The sequence below is a fragment of the Morone saxatilis genome, unplaced genomic scaffold (assembly GCF_004916995.1).
Source record: "Morone saxatilis isolate NCDOM2014 unplaced genomic scaffold, NCSU_SB_2.0 Contig16, whole genome shotgun sequence".
Classification (NCBI taxonomy): domain Eukaryota; kingdom Metazoa; phylum Chordata; class Actinopteri; family Moronidae; genus Morone; species Morone saxatilis.
The window spans coordinates 17,841,495-17,854,173 of NW_023339718.1; the positions used below are offsets into that span (position 1 = coordinate 17,841,495).

Below are 12,679 nucleotides of genomic sequence, written 5' to 3' on the forward strand. Positions count from 1 at the left end.
CTTTTTCTTTTCCTTGCCGGTTTTAAATTGAAGGTGTTGTTTCTGCCTGTCCAGTTGGTTAAGCTCCACCATATAAATTACCAAGGAGTATTTGTCTTAAGTCAACTTATTCGGTCTCAAACAACTACAGCCAAGTAAAAGACTTTTGGCAAGTCTTTTTCAGAAAAAAAGAAGGAGGTTTTCAGGTTGACAACAATTTAATTTTTGTAAGGCTAGGGATCATTTTTTGAGGGAACTTTCATGGGGCGTTAGGGGAATGTGAAGGCCGCTCAACAATCTAGGAGCATTCGAGGACCTTCAGTGAGAAATTTGTGCAAAAAGGTTGTTTTTGCTGGGACAGGAATGGGATGCGGATGCAAGTCTTACTGAATTGGCTCTTTGGACTAAGCTGAGAAGGGGCTGGGTTGTTACCACAGTTAATACCCAAACAGCTGTGTCTTCTGTCGGTTACAATCCTACTTTTCAACAGAAGCTTGGTAAATTAACTTGAAAGAAACATCTTTGTTAAGATGAGTAGTTTCATGTCAAATCGAAAAGGTCGACCAAGTAATTTCCGCATGAAGTCGACTAAGCTTTCTGTTTGGTTGCTTGCCTGACTTTCCTTTTGCCGAGACCGTGTCGATTTCAGAAAATTGGTTTTGGATAATAAGCTTATTGGTGCCAATTTGTCTTTTTGTGTAGGCTTGTCGGAGTACAATTTGGTTCTTGGTAAAGACCTTTGTGCTATTTCAGCGTATGAGTATAAGTCACGACAGATCTTAATGTGGATAGTGGAGGTAGACTGGGGGTGGAGGCTGAGGGTGAAACTGACACATACGGGCGTACACGAGCTCGGGCCTCGGATTATGATAAAAAAAGAATTCTAGTCTGCATTTGATTCAAAAAACTAGTGCTCGAGCTGCAGCTTACAGTCAGTTTAGGAACATTGTGGGCTTACAGTAGACTGATTACAACTGCTTTGACTTAGTTTTACGGAAGTCTTTAGTCCCGAAATGTGAAGCCATTTTGAAGCAGATAGGCGGATTATCGCTATCTTTTACTCTTCAACTGTCGCTTTCTGGGTAATCACGTAATTCACTGTGGGTAAGTCATGCATTGGTAACCCTGCTCCATAGCTAAACCTGCTCCGGGACCCACGGTCACTTTAAAGGATCAGATCAAAATGTATCTCGGACTACTCCCATTAAAAGCATAATCAAATGAGCTGTTGTAATGTCAGTTAGTAGGTGGGTACTGGTTGTTACGGCCACCGCCTTGTTTGTTGTGTAACTTGACACCTTTTTGTAGTTTATGACTAATCCACGGCTGTGTGGATCCATCGCTGAAGAGGCGTGGTCTGTACCACTCGCAGCAGCCCCGCCGTACTTCCTGGCTGGTTGCCGATTGAGCGGCACCATTGACTTCCTTCCAATCCAGAAGGCTGCCAGCAGACGACCGCTCCCCCTTCAAATAGGGCGCAGGCCTGTCCTCAGGGGCAGCTTTTCTCCATTCCTGTGACTAGCTTGCCTCGTTGCCACTTGGTGTGATAAGGACTAATTGTGTTTGGGAGTGGAATTGTTTGTGTGTTAGCATTGCTGCGGTAACTAGGTAGATTGGGCGTAGTGGGGTTGTTTTGTGTCCTTCCCTCAGGAACTAGGCCAGGATTTACTTTTGTACTTGATTCTGTTTGCACCACCTGTAGTTTCCTCTATGTTAGTTTCACGCTAGGTTTTAGGGGGTGGGCTGTGCTCCTTGGTGTGTTTGTGTAGTATCAAGAGAGGGTTTTTGTTTTCATGTGTTTTGTTGTTTAGTTTAGTCAATAATCTCATTTTGAGGATCTCCCTTTGTTATACTGTTTTCAAATTTGTTTACGCAGCAGCCCACTTGCCCGTTTCTGTTGGATTATTTATTTTGTTAAACTCTCTGTTTTAATAAAACAACTTCACAATTACCAAGAAGACCATCTGGGTTTATGTTGCTTCCCTTTCCCCTACCGAGCCGGGTCGTAACACTGGTATTTTCTTAATTCCCAATGTAAGTTCCTGTTTGAAATATACCCATTCATGAATACAAAACTCACTGGATTACGTTGATAATGGAGAAAACTATATATGTATATAGATATAGATTTATGGCCTTTTATTAAAGATAATGATACAGTATCTCTGGAATAAGTAAGTTAAATTAAAAGATTCCTTGATACAGGCCCCCGGAGGCAAATACACATGAAAATATGCACAGCCAACCTGCTGTGCATGCATAAAGAATCATGCATAGACACAAAAATAAACCTGCCTTTAACCCGAAGGCAAAACATTGTGTCCTCAGGCTTAGCTAAAGTCATATGACATGTAGACAAGTAACTGAATTAGTTTTCAACTTGGGCAACATGAGATTCATACATCTCTGAGTTGACTTGCAAACTGATGTCTGAATGATGCACAGATGCATACACAGCTTAAACAGTGAACGATGGGTCAAAGAGATGCCTAAAGAGTGAGCTAGAAAAACAGGAAACAGACTGCAATAGGGAAAGCTATAGAGAAGAACCAGAAAGAACTAGTTGACAAATAGAGTTAAACAAAAATCAAACCAGGTCACAGACAAGAGCAGTCCGATATGCAAACAGAAGAGAAGACATTGGTGAAAGTCCAGACAGACACAAACCTGAAAGTGACAGGTGAGAACAGGTATGAAAGGAAAGAAAAACAGACAGACAGTTTATCCATCAAAAACGTAAAGTAAAAGTAATAGTAGTTTAAAAGTAAAAAACCTGTAAAAAGGCTGTGAGTCTTGAGTTTTCAGGCACAGTAACACTCATTAAGTGCTAAATCCCACAGGATTTTTTCCTCACATGCCAGTCTCTCACTCCCTAAACTGAGTCATGCAATTAGACCTGTAAACCAGCCCAGCACTTCACTCCCATCTCCTGCAATAAGGAAGCAGCCTGCAGGTTATCACTTCTCCGTCATAGAGCTTTTGTCAGCTATTCCGATTAGCCCACTTTATGCCATTTGAATCTAAATTAAACCATTCATCTCCCTGTATGCATGCCTTTATCCTCTCCCCGAATGATTTGTAGATGTTCAGTGAGGGAAAAGTGAAAATTAATGTAGAGAGAAGGGAGAGGATTCCCAATTTTGGTTTTTAAACGACTTTCGGTGAAGGCGGGCAGGCGTAGGGGGAGACTGACAACTCCACAGTTGTTAAAGCACCTATTCAGATACCTTTTTCTACTCGGCATATAAAAAGTTCAAGGAAAGAGAAACTTGAAGAATACACGATACAGAAAGACAGAAGAAGAGGGAGGTGGGTGACTTGTCAAGTGTCAAGAGAAATCAGCGAAGGTGTGAATAGTAGTTGTCCTTTGATCTAGTCTAGATTGTACATCACGATGTGTTTCTCACAGATGGAAATCACTGCATGTTTGTGTCATATTTCAGATAGCATTTCTGAATCTTTTATCCCACCAGGTCTTCCATACTGAGTAAACACGAACACAGAAGATTTTTTTTCACAGCATTATTCAAGCATTTCCCCTTGACATATTGTAGTGATTAAATTACCCAATTGTGTCATGTTTATTACCTACTGATTTACTATCTCTTATTCATATTCTTTCTCCCTGCCCTATCCTGAATTACTGAAGCCCTATTGTATCCACTGTAAAGTGCAATCTAAAGTTAGCATAACAGGAATTTGCGTTAATCCAGGGATCAAAAGTCATGATGTTTTTAAGGCGTTAGCTTGCTTTTAGGTTAGACTTTGTCATCAGCTCTGTCAAAGGGGAATCAAGGGAATCCAGCTCAGTGTTTTGTGGGCGGAGTACACAAAAGAAAGAACAAAGTATATTCAACATAAACATATCAATTTTGTCATGCAAAAACCTTGACTTTTGGGTAAACCATAAGGTGGGATGAAAGCTTTATTTTAAATTTCCAAAATGGTTTATATTTTTGAAAGATGAACTTGAAAAGAAGGGAAAAAAACCTGACATTCATGCACGTACACACATTAATCCACCCACTTCTCCACATCCACCCCCCCAACACACACTTGCTGAGATTCTAATTACAGTGACACCTTCAAGTAAAAGTTCCATTTGATCAAGGACAGAGGAGAGCACAGGAGAGCGGCAATCATTTGAATTACATATTTCCTTTATATTCTGACATATCAAGAGGATTTTAAAAAGGCAGGGTCATGAATATTGCACAGCTAGCAGTGTGGCTATAGCAGTTGCTCACTATCCAACTGGCATATCTCAACAGCGATTTATGTGATACTGCAAAACACTCGAGCTCTGTTTAATTAACACTTGTGTCCATCTAGGAGAGTAAATTACTTGCAGGATTCCATCTGCATATCTCCACTTTTTACCTCAGAAATATGCAGAGAGCTCTGCTGAGACCCATATGGCGAGAAAAGCACCCTGTTGCTTTTTATGCAAATGAGCCTGTGGAATAATATCTCTGGCAGCCACTGCTCTTTGCTGCTTTAATAAAGTTGGTGGAAAATGAAATAAAGGTGCCTAGAATAATGATTACAAGAGAGAATTACTGTGAGCCCTTTGAGCTGTTTCATCCAAAGCAGGTTGTCTTGCTTTCAGAAATCTGTGGTGTCAAGCCTGAGTTGAATAAAAGCTGGCAGTCTGCTACCCTGGATAGGGTTTTATTTTTCTTTCCCTAGGCAGTATAATAAAGCCAATGCCAAATTTATTTTAATCAAAAAGCAATGTTTTGTTATTGACAGTAAGATAATCAATGCAGTCTATGCTTTGCATTTTCATGGAAGGGGTGCATTGTTGTCTCTCTTTTTATTTCATACCGCCAAGAGATGCCAAAATATAAGATCTAGGAATGCAGCAACATTGCTAACAATAACTGACATGGACCAAGAAACAAGCAGTCAAACAGTCAAACAAATGGCAAATAAAATTTATGTGGAAGAGAAAAGGTGAACTGTGACATTATTCTCCATCGAAAACATCCATCAAAGTTTAGAAATCAGCTTCCTGGTTCAATCTTGACCTTCCCGTCTTTTTTCTCGAGGGACTCCTTTTCTATAATTTAGTAAACTGACGATGCCTGTATAAGTGACATATTTATGGATAGTTCATATTATATTCAAAACTGTACAATGAACCCAAACACTGAACTTTTTATACAATTCTTTGTCTGTACTGTGTATTTTTGTATTCCTTTTTTAACAATCATACCGGCTTCTTTTTTGACAAATTCCCTGTTTTATTATCCCTGATGGTAGGCAATTACAGTTCTATTAGACAATTTCCTTTACATTTACATTTCTTTCTTTCTTTGTTGTAGCAATGTCACCTTATTCACATGATATAATAATTTATCTTAGTACAATGTTATACCATAAAAGGAATAATGGCCAAAACCACCACATGAAAACAGTAATATATTTCATATACTTCTGGCATTTGCAGTGATAAAGGAGTATTACAGGCACAGTCACAGTAAAGAAGGCGGATTTAGATTTAATAAAACAGGGAATCTGCAAACATCACTACTTTGTTGTGTGCAAAAGAAGGCAAGGAAAACAAACACACAGTATTGTGTAACTGCTGAACCTTTACTGCCACACTCAGCAGTGTCTCAAATCTCTTACTTGCTTGCTTTATTTCCCTATCCAAATGTTTTGTTGTTTGTCAGAGTAGCTACATACAGATTCTCAAACTCAGTACCAACGGATCATCCAAGCAACAATGAGACACTGCTGCACTGTCACTGCAGACGTCACCACTAAATATAACTGCATGTTTGTTAAAACACATGTTTCGTGGACACACAGAGAGGGGCGTGTCTGTCATATGTGTAGATGTTCATGCGTGTCCACAAGTTTTGTTCTGGTTGTCAGTTGATGATGGCATTGGCTGATCACCTGTTGAAGTGGTTGGATGATATTAACACATGAGTAAAAAATGATTTCCCTCCTCCTTCTTTCTCTTGTTATCTCCTCTTTAACTGCCAGTGTCTCCCACTGGGATATGGGTGGGTGTCAGTGTGCTGTCAGAGGCCGAGGAGGCACAGCACTCTTGGTGGGGATGGGAAGTGTGTGTGTGTGTGTGTGTGTGTGTGTGTGTGTTGTGGATTGAAAACTGAACATGATTCTGACGAGACAGCAAGACACCCGATGTAAAAAAAAAAAAAGTGAAACAAAGGAGTGAAAAAGAGAGTCAGCCTGTGTAAGAGACAGAAAATGAGAGGGAAGAAGAGGGGGTGGGGGAGGCGATGACCAGATGAGAAGCGAGACCAGTGGTTTGGGACTAGGGAGCAGGGACAGAGGAGTGACAAGTTGACAGGAAGGCGGACTGTGACATGTTGTCTTTTCTATAGCTTCTCGGTGCACACTGACACTGCACAGCCTGTCTAGTTAAAATAGTTTTATTCCTACATGCTGTTGCCATGTGAAGCTATGAGCAATGGCATAGTAATGTTGTTATGGGAATAAAATGGTTTATATTTTAATTGTACACGGTTTGTTGTTTGTTTGCAAACCAGTAAAACAATAGCTGTTTTGTGTATCCTAATCCTTAACTTTTCCTATAGCGACGCCATCAGGTCCAAATTATATTTAGTCCAATACTTTGCTTTATAACCAAATACCTTTTCCATCATTCTCAGCTGTACTTTGTGCTCAGTGCTAATAGGCACATGTTAGCATGCTTACATGATATACTAAGATGGCAGACATAGTATACCTGCTAAACATCAGCATGTTAATTGTCACTGTTCAAATGTTTACGTTATTGTTAGCATTTAGCTCAAATCAAAGTATCAAAAAGATAGTTGTCCAAATAATCAATAGTAAAAATTGTTGTGACAGGTCCATTGTGTAATAGAAATTAAATATAATATGCATAACTATGTTTTCATTAGTGTAAAATCACCTGAAAACAATAATAGTTTTATTTTTGTTAACGTAGAATGAGCCTTTTATATCTACAGACGCCACAGGTCGCCTTCCATGGAGGCCACCATGTTGAACCGCCATGTTTCTACAGTAGCCCAGAATGGACAAAAACACTGATTCTAGAAAGGACGTTTTTTATGTTTCATTGCCACCATAGTTTCTCCTTCGTGAAGGGTGAAATGATGGCGTTTCAATCACAAACTACACCTCTAGATGCCACTATATCCTACACACTGGTCCTTTAACTGGAGCCCTGTTTTGAAATATCAATAATATTTTAAGTACCGTAACATTTGAAACTTCAGCCACTGACCAATACATCATACTGTTGCTTTGATTGTAAAGCAATGCAGCAGAAAAAAGTTAAAAGAAACAGTAGTCCTACCTATTAAAACAACCTTTGTTCGTCAAAATGCAAATATTTTTTTAAGGCCTAGTCTCACCTAGACAAAATTCTAAGGAGAGAAAAGTTTCAGTACATTTCCCTATTTGGTGGTGGTTGAGAGCAGTAGAACGTAAAACCCTATGGGGTCAAAGTAAGGACTTGACAGTCAGTACTTGCTCTGTGAATAAGCATGAGATAATAAGAAAAGATCATTCGCCCTCCATCTCTGCATTAATATGCAAGCTACTGGCTAGAGGCAGTGTTTTTTTGGTATATCAGGTTTAAAAACTCCAGTCAAGCATTTGACCTATGCTCTTTGTTGACAGGTAAGATAATGAGTGAGACACTTGACTCAGGTTTCACACTGCATATACCAGGGGTAAGTTGGCTGGAATGTTGCAATTCATCAGATTTCTCTCATGTTTTGTTCAGTATATCAATAATAATATCAAGTTTTGCAATCTAATAGAATATTTAGAGTTTCACACGTTAGGTTTCAAAACTAATTTCTTATTCAATCTGTCATACAGCTGTAAATAAGAAAATGGGTTTTCAGTAAGCCAGGTAATGTGCATTTAGCCCAGAAAAGATTTAAGGGTTAAAATGTCTGACTGGCAATATTTGTATATGTATGTCAGAACCTGCATATAAGGCAATTAATTAAAATGCACTGCAGCTGTCTGTTTGTAATATTATGGACACTATGAACACTTGGATGTTTTTCTTGGATGTTTATGTGTACTTTCCTTTGGATATAACACCTTAGGACCCAGAGTCTTCAATGTGCCATTACTGTATATCTCCAAAAACAGCAAAGAGCCACTCAATCTGACTGCATCACCCATTTTTCTTTTTGCACGATGTACTAAGCTCCACTGTTACAAACTGTATAATGGAACCAAACCCCTGGTGAGAAAGTATAGGAAGCTTAAGAGGAGACAAGGGAGAGAGGTGTTGTCATGGAGATGGAGATGTCAGTTATGGGATTTGGCCAGCATTAGATTGATGTTTTGTCATTCCACACCAATGAGAGGAGATGACTTGCAATTTTTTTTGTAGAACGTATTTTGTATGCGCACAACTTTGTCTGTAACTGAGTGATTCTCAAAACTCCTCTAGTACCATTTCTTCAGGCATGATTGTTTCCCGTCATTACCGGTGCTGTACATCAGGCATCTCCACCACCTGGTGATAATTTGTTGTTTAAAGAGACGTTCAATGGCTCCATAAAAGAGTCTGTATTTAACTGGTCGCTTGGCTCAGGATGACAACACAACAATTCTTCTGTGCTGAAATGCTCTGAAAGCCCACAATCAGGAAATGTTGTGCAGATTAGTGATGAAATATTCTTGGCATCTAACTTTTGGATGCTTGCCATTGATGGACTGAATTCAAAAGCTGTCCTCATGCCTTTTAAATGCACTGTTCTGTCTAAGTGTACCTCATTTGCCACTGAATTGTTTGGGATGAATAGGAATAAAGGACCATTCATCTCTAAAGCTTTCAAATATAAACAGGTGCTCCAAGACATTTTTTTCTCTAGACCACTATATGTACCAGCCCCCCTCCCAAAAAATTACTATTTGATATTGTTTGCACATTTATTTCTTAATTTGCAGACACACAGTGATATGTCGAGTGAGTTATGGCCAGTGTGTGAATTGTAGATGATGTTTAAACACCATCCCATGTTTATCCACAACAACATTACTAACTTGAGAGAGATTTCAGTTCTGGTAGATTTGGCAATAGCTAGTAGGTAGGTAGGTAATAGTAGGTCTGTTTACAGTGCAGCCAAACAAACTTGGAGCTAAGATTATTCACTGCTGTTTTCAAATTCAAGTTTTTTTAAGAAAAAGAGTGAGAAGACAGTCAACAATGTCATCTCACAATGAACTTGTGATCAAACTTCTGTATCACATCCTGTACATGCATGCAATGGAATCGGAATCAGAATCAGAAGAATCCCTTGTGTGTCTAATATCTGACTGCCATGCAAGAAAGCTAAAATAGAAAGATAATTGCAGAATACAATACATTAAAGAAATAAATTAACTGGCTTTGCCATAAATTGCCATTTATGTACATACGTGTTGGTATATATCTTCATTGCTCATGTGCCTTTGTATTAATTGTTAATTTTTTGTGGTGATTCAGATGTTTCTCATTCTAAATGTCTTAATGTTTTGCTTTTTGTATACCGATATATTTTGGAGGAACCAATGTATCATCGAAGGCCTAACTGCACTGTATTGTAAATCTACAAATTCATTTAAATTATGTAAATAATACTGACTGGTCAGTTTTGTAAAAATGAGCTAAATCTTTCTTTTTAAGTGAGCAATGAGCGGTCTTAAATGTTGAGGTTTTATCATGTTCCAGCCTCCTTCTCTTATCTGTCACATGCACGCTGGCAGAAGGCCTGTGTGTGTATATTCCTTGGTATCGAATTGAATGAGAATGTATTTTCTCAATTCAGTCAAAATGAAACCATAGCTCAAACCTTAAACTCTCTAATCCAAGTATTAAAGCAACAGCAGTGGAAGCGAGAACAGCTATCTGGCCCACAGCCGTGCGGGTTAAGTGGTAGTTTTGAAACGCAGGCTGAGCCGTAAATGACAGCAAGCCTAAAAAGAAGGAGGAGGTCAGGGACAATATGGAACCTGAAGCAGATATTATCTGTCTTGACTTTAACATAAAAGAGAACCACTGAGATGAAAGCCACCACTTGATGGCCTGAATGATGAATGACGGTAATAACTCCTTTTATGGTTGTTGGACAGTCTCTACTGTTTAATAAATCTGATGGCAGCTGTCAATATGTCCTGTTCTAGTTTGCTTGGTCTCTGTCAGAGCAATGTTTGACATCATTTTCACACTTCAAATTTAGCTTTTGATCTTCCCGTAAAACAGATTGAAATCAAACTTTAATGATTATTAGGATTTATATAATTAATTCAAAAGCAAGATTCCTCAAAATTAACTAAATTCTTTGAGCGCAGATCCTTTTTTTTATCTTCTTAGAAAAGAATCACAGAACTTTTAAGGATGACTTCTAATCACCCACTCAAATCCTGTTATCCTCCCCAACCAGCTCCCACTTGTTCACAAATCACCACAGAAAAACCATCAGCCTAATAAATCCGTTCACCACCGGCAACAGTGGCATTTGGGCTAACCGCCACTCCTAAACACTCATATAAATTCATAATCATGACTCCAATTTCTGGGCCGCCATGGAGGCCGGGATGAGCGCTCATTACAACCGATAGATGTGTGGATGGATGGAGAGGGATGGTGGTAGCGTCTGGTTTTTAAGGGCCCAGTGTTGACATCCCCTCTCACCTGATTCGTCATTAATGGCAAAGATGCCAAAGCTCTGATTAACATGGATGAGCTTTTGTCCGCTGAGAAAAGAAGATACACACTTTTATTCCCCTTAACCTACCCCCAAAGCCACTGTTTCCTCCTTCTTCCTCCTCCACACATACATTATCTTACTGCTCTGACATACATGGCCTGGTGCATTACACTTAACTACGCAGTGAATATCCCATGCAGCAGAGCACGTGGGACCAATAATCCTCTGGGGTCGGAGGTCGCCGGCTAATGTGACGATGTGTGTGTCTCGAAGAGAGGCGGATCTGTATCTCAGCAGATCGTCTGGCAAGCAGCGACCTTGACTTGATGACCAGCTGAGTTTTTCTTCTTCTTCACAATGAAAGGCAATAAACATGTCTTCAGATAACAGATCACTCCATGAAAAACAAAGCTCAGCATCAATGAGGAATGATTTTAGTCAACTCAGTTAAGTCGTGGAGTTCCTGCATTTAATAGTGATTTTTTTTTTTTGGTGTTTATGGTATTTTATATGGACAACCATAAGAAAAACCCTAATACAGACTTTTAAATGTAATCAAAATAACTGGTTGTCAATTGTCTGTCCAACCTCCTACTGCATAGTTTCGGCATAGTCCCAGTCAACAGTTTAATACCGGATCTAAGTCAACGCACAAGTTGTACTGCAGATAACCATAGTAATAATACTTCTGCTTCGATCTTGAGTGAAATTACATGCCCACGAGTATCCTGGTTTCAGAAAACTGCTTAAACCCTTAACCCTTTAACCTGGATATGCTACCTGGAGTACTCTAATAGAAACCAGTATACTTAGAATACCTTTTCCAGGTTTGTAAATATATAAGTAGTGGCTGAGATGGTGAAAAATCAATATCAATATCTTGAAAAGGATCAAAACCAGGATAAAACTCACGTAAACGCATTCTTTTTTACTAGCCTTGTTATCAGCCTGGTTCCAGACATCTACATTTGATCTTGTTAGGACATGTTGCTTTATCTGCTTTCCATCTCTTGGAAAAAAGATTGGTTTTTATGCATATAGGCAGACATATGCATATATATAATTATAGAGTTTCACATCTAAATGAAAAAAGTCTATTTTATTGCTGTGTTTTTCTTGCATCAGACAAGAAAACATTTACACTTATACTTGGTTGCAGTCTAACATTATTTGTCCTTATACAACTCCTGAAAATCAATTTGAGAGTAATAGTAGGTTCCAGTACCGTGCAGGGGTTAACCTTACTATCTTTAAGCATGTATCACCTCATAGCTGCCCTTTAGTGAATTCTCTCTCAGTGATGTTCAACGCTTGATCTCAGTCAACACTGCCAACACCTCATCACAGTTTCCTTCGCACCACAGAGAAAACTAAATCCAATAAAAAATTTATTTTCTGTCTGAATTGGTAGATGTTATGGATGACTGTAAAATAACACATTCACGGGCTCTCAAAAGAGATGCATAATGAGAGGGGTGAAAAGAGAAAGAAAAGGAAACAGAGAGAGAAAGGGGAAAGGAAAGGGGGGAGAGAAATATATGATGTGTACACCAGCTCAGTGAAAGCAAACAGCTAAATTAGTCATGGAATGGATGCAAATTTGCTTCCCCTGAGCGTTGCATGGTAGAATTACCCTGAGAGAAGCAGAGGGTGAATCATGCCAACCCCCGACGCCATGTGATTTATTAGCAAACATCCAATTCAATAAGAAAGTGCTTAACATTCAAAAAGCTGTGAAAGTCTTATAAGGTGGCATTAACTATATGATATTACCATTTCCACTGGTGGGGGGAAGGCAAGACAAGAGACCGTGGAAAAACAAACACGCCCACTTTCCAGAACGGTCTTGGTGTGACGTGCCAAGTGGGACTGTGACGGACTGAAAACTCACTTGGCCTTTTCCACGCATGCATGTTACTACTCATTAACATAGACAACGAGGTTCATTAATTGACACTCCAGCCCAAAGAGCCTCTCTGCTTTGAAAAGGCCACGGAGAGAGGGGGGGGGGGGGG

At 39.3% G+C, this 12,679-nt stretch overlaps 1 protein-coding gene across 1 annotated transcript in view; it reads right to left on the minus strand.

Moving 5' to 3' along the window:
* Nucleotides 1-12,679, minus strand: part of ksr2 (kinase suppressor of ras 2) — an 82,669-nt gene that overhangs the window by 35,405 nt on the left and 34,585 nt on the right. The window lies entirely within an intron of this gene.